Source organism: Triticum dicoccoides, chromosome 2B (genome assembly GCF_002162155.2).
Source record: "Triticum dicoccoides isolate Atlit2015 ecotype Zavitan chromosome 2B, WEW_v2.0, whole genome shotgun sequence".
In the NCBI taxonomy this organism is placed as follows: domain Eukaryota; kingdom Viridiplantae; phylum Streptophyta; class Magnoliopsida; order Poales; family Poaceae; genus Triticum; species Triticum dicoccoides.
In genome coordinates, this window is record NC_041383.1 from 684,583,703 (window position 1) to 684,588,491 (window position 4,789).

Genomic DNA, 4,789 nt, shown 5'->3' on the forward strand with positions numbered 1-4,789 from the left:
GTCACAACGTAACTGGGTGATTATAAAGGAGTACTACAGGTGTCTCCAAAGGTACATGTTGGGTTGGCATATTTCGAGATTAGGTTTTGTCACTCCCATTGTCGGAGAGGTATCTCTGGGCCCTCTCGGTAATGCACATCACTTAAGCCTTGCAAGCATTGCAACTAATGAGTTAGTTGCGGGATGATGTATTATGTAACGAGTAAAGAGACTTGCCAGTAACGAGATTGAACTAGGTATTGAGATACCGACGATCGAATCTCGGGCAAGTAACATACCGATGACAAAGGGAACAACGTATGTTGTTATGCGGTTTGACCGATAAAGATCTTCGTAGAATATGTGGGAGCCAATATGGGCATCCAGGTCCCGCTATTGGTTATTGGCTGGAAATGTTTCGGTCATGTCTACATAGTTCTCGAACCCGTAGGGTCCGCACGCTTAAGGTTTCGACGACAGTTATATTATGAGTTTATGAGTTTTGATGTACCCAAGGAGTTCGGAGTCCCGGATGAGATCAGGGACATGACGAGGAGTCTTGAAATGGTCGAGACGTAAAGATTGATATATTGGACGACTATATTCGGAGTTCGGAAAGGTTCCGAGTGATTCGGGTATTTTTCGGAGTACCAGAGAGTTACGGGAATTCGCCCGGGAGTATATGGGCCTTATTGGGCCATACAGGAATAGAGGAGAGAGGCCGAAAGGAAGGAGGCGCGCAGCCCCCCTCTGGTTCGAATTGGACAAGGGGTGCGGCCCCCCTTTCCTTCCTCTTCTCCCCCTCTTTCCCCCCTTCTCCTACTCCAACAAGGAAGGAGGGAGTCCTACTCTCGGTGGGAGTAGGACTCCCCTTGGCGCGCCCCTCCTAGGCCGGCCGCCCCCTCCCCCCTTGCTCCTTTATATACGGGGACAGGGGGCACCTCTAGGCACAACAACACAAGTTGATCTACGGATCATTCCTTAGCCGTGTGCGGTGCCCCCCTCCACCATATTCCACCTCGGTCATATCGTCGCGGAGTTTAGGCGAAGCCCTGCGCCGGTAGAGCATCATCATCGTCACCATGCCGTCGTGCGAAAGGAACTCATCCCCGAAGCTTTGCTGGATCGGAGCCCGGGGATCGTCATCGAGCTGAACGTGTGCTGAACTCGGAGGTGCTGTACGTTCGGTACTTGGATCGGTCGGATCGTGAAGACGTACGACTACATCAACTGCGTTGTCATAACGCTTCCGCTTACGGTCTACGAGGATACGTGGACAACACTCTCCCCTCTCGTTGCTATGCCATCACCATGATCTTGCGTGTACGTAGGATTTTTTTTGAAATTACTACGTTCCCCAACAGTGGCATCCGAGCCTAGGTTTTATGCGTTGATGTTATTTGCACGAGTAGAACACAAGTGAGTTGTGGGCGATACAAGTCATACTGCTTACCAGCATGTCATACTTTGGTTCGGCGGTATTGTTGGATGAAGCGGCCCGGACCGACATTACGCGTACGCTTACGCGAGACTGGTTTTACCGCCGTGCTTTGCACACGGGTGACTAGCGGGTGTCTGTTTCTCCAACTTTAGTTGAACCGAGTGTGGCTACGCCCGGTCCTTGCGAAGGTTAAAACAGCACTAACTTGACGAACTATCATTGTGGTTTTGATGCGTAGGTAAGAACGGTTCTTGCTCAGCCCGTAGCAGCCACATAAAATTTGCAACAACAAAGTAGAGGACGTCTAACTTGTTTTGGCAGGGCATGTTGTGATGTGATATGGTCAAGATGTGATGAGATATAAGTTGTTGTATGAGATGATCATGTTTTGTTGAAGTTATCGGCAACTGGCAGAAGCCCTATGGTTGTCTCTTTGTTGCATAAGATGCAAGTGCCAAATAATTGCTTTATTTTATCGCTATGCGATAGCAATAGTTGCAAGAGCAATAGTTGGCGAGACGACCATGTCACGACACATTGATATAGATCAAGACGACGAAGATCATGGTGTCGTGCCAGTAACGATAGAGATCATGACAGTACTTTGGAGATGGAGATCAAAGGCGCAAGATGATCATGGCCATACCATGTCACATATTTTGATTGCATATGATGTTTATCTGTTATACATCTTATTCTGTTTTCTTTGACGGTAGCATTTTAAGATGATCTCTCACTAATTATCAAGAAGTGTTCTCCCTGAATATGCACCGTTGCGAAAGTTCTTCGTGCTGAGACACCACGTGATGATCGGGTGTGATAGGCTCTACGTTCAAATACAACGGGTGCAAAACAGTTGCACACGCGGAATACTCAGGTTAACCTTGACGAGCCTAGCATATACAGATACGGCCTCGGAACACGGAGACCGAAAGGTCGAGCATGAATCATATAGTAGATATGATCAATATATTGATGTTCACCGTTGAAACTACTCCATCTCACGTGATGATCGGACATGGTGTAGTTGATATGGATCACGTAATCACTTAGAGGATTAGAGAGATGTCTTTCTAAGTGGGAGTTCTTAAGTAATATGATTAATTGAACTTAAATTTATCATGAACTTAGTCCTGGTAGTATTTTGCAATATGTTGTAGATCAATAGCTTGCGTTGTTGCTTTCATATGTTTATTTTGATATGTTCCTAGAGAAAATTGTGTTGAAAGATGTTAGTAGCAATGATGCGGATTGGATCCGTGATCTGAGGTTTATCCTCATTGCTGCACAGAAGAATTATGTCCTTAATGCACCGCTAGGTGACAAACCTATTGCAGGAGCAGATGCAGAAGTTATGAATGTTTGGCTAGCTCAAAAGGATGACTACTTGATAGTTTAGTGCACCATGCTTAAATGGCTTAGAATCGGGACTTCAAAGACGTTTTGAACGTCATGGACCATATGAGATGTTCCAGGAATTGAAGTTAATATTTCAAGCAAATACCCGAGTTGAGAGATATGAAGTCTCCAACAAGTTCTATAGCTAAAAGATGGAGGAGAATCGCCCAACTAGTAAGCATGTGCTCAGATTTTCTGGGTACTTCAATCACTTGAATCAAGTGGGAGTTAATCTTCCAGATAAGATAGTGATTGACAGAATTCTCTAGTCACCATCACTAAGTTACTAGAACTTCGTGATGAACTATAGTATGCAAGGGATGACGAAAACAATTTCCGAGCTCTTCGTGATGTTGAAATCAACGAAGGTAGAAATCAAGAAAGAGCATCAAGTGTTGATGATTGACAAGACCACTAGTTTCAAGAAAAGGGCAAAGGGAAAGAAAGGGAAACTTCAAGTAGAATGGCAAACAAGTTGTCACTCCCGTGAAGAAGACCAAAACTGGACCAAAGCCTGAAACTGAGTGCTTACACTACAAATAAAATGGTCACTGGAAACGGAAATACCCTGAATATTTGGTGGATAAGAAGGATGGCAAAGTGAACAAGGGTATATTTGATATACAGGTTATTGATGTGTACCTTACTAGTGTTTATAGTAGCCCCTGAGTATTTGATACTTGTTCGGTTGCTAAATATTAGTAACTCAAAACAGGAGTTACGGAATAAACAGAGACTAGTTGAGGGTGAAGTGACGATGTGTGTTGGAAATAGTTCCAAGATTGATATGATCATCATCACACTCTCCCTACACTTTCGAGATTTATGTAGAACCTAAATAAATGTTATTTGGCGTTTCCATTGAGCATGAATATGATTTGATCATGTTTATTGCAATATGGTTATTCATTTAAAATCAGAGAATAATTGTTGTTCTGTTTACATGAATAAAACCTTCAATGGTCATACACCCAATGAAAATAGTTTGCTGGATCTCGATCTTAGTGATACACATATTCATAATATTGATGCCAAAAGATGCAAAATTAATAATGATAGTGCAACTTATTTGTGGCACTGCCGTTTGGGTCATATCGGTGTAAAGCGCATGAAGAAACTCCATAAAGATGGATTTTCGGAATCACTTGGTTATGAATCATTTGATGCTTGCGAACCGTGACTTTTGGGCAAGATGACTAAAACTCCGTTCTTCGGAAAAATGGAACGAGCTACTGACTTGTTGGAAATAATACATACCGATGTATGTGATCCAATGAGTGTTGCTGCTCGTGGCAAGTATCATTTTTTTCTGACCTTCACAAGATGATTTGAGCAGATATGGGTATATCTACTTGATGAAACATAAGTCTGAAATAGTTGAAAGGTTCAAAGAATTTCAGAGTGAAGTGGAAAAATCATCGTAACAAGAAAATAAAGTTTCTGCGATCTGATCGCGGAGACGAATATTTGAGTTACGAGTTTGGTCTTCAATTAAAACAATGTGGAATAGTTTCACAGCTCACGCCACATGGAACACCACAACGTTATGGTGTGTCCGAACATCGTAACCGCACTTTATTGGATATGGTGCGATCTATGATGTCTCTTATTGATTTACCATTATTGTTTTGGGGTTATGCATTAGAGACAGCTGCATTCACGTTAAAAGGGCACCATCTAAATCCGTTGAGACGACACTATATGAACTGTGGTTAAGCAAGAAACCCAAGTTGTCGTTTCTTAAAGTTTAGGGCTACGATGCTTATATGAAAAAGTTTCATTCTGATAAGCTCAAACCCCAATCGGAGAAGTGCGTCTTCATAGAATACCCAAAGGAAACTGTTGGGTACACCTTCTATCACAGATCTGAAGGCAAAACATTCGTTGCCAAGAATGGATCCTTTCTAGAGAAGAAGTTTCTCTCGAAATAAGTGAGTGGGAGGAAAGTAGAACTTGATAAGGTAATTGTAC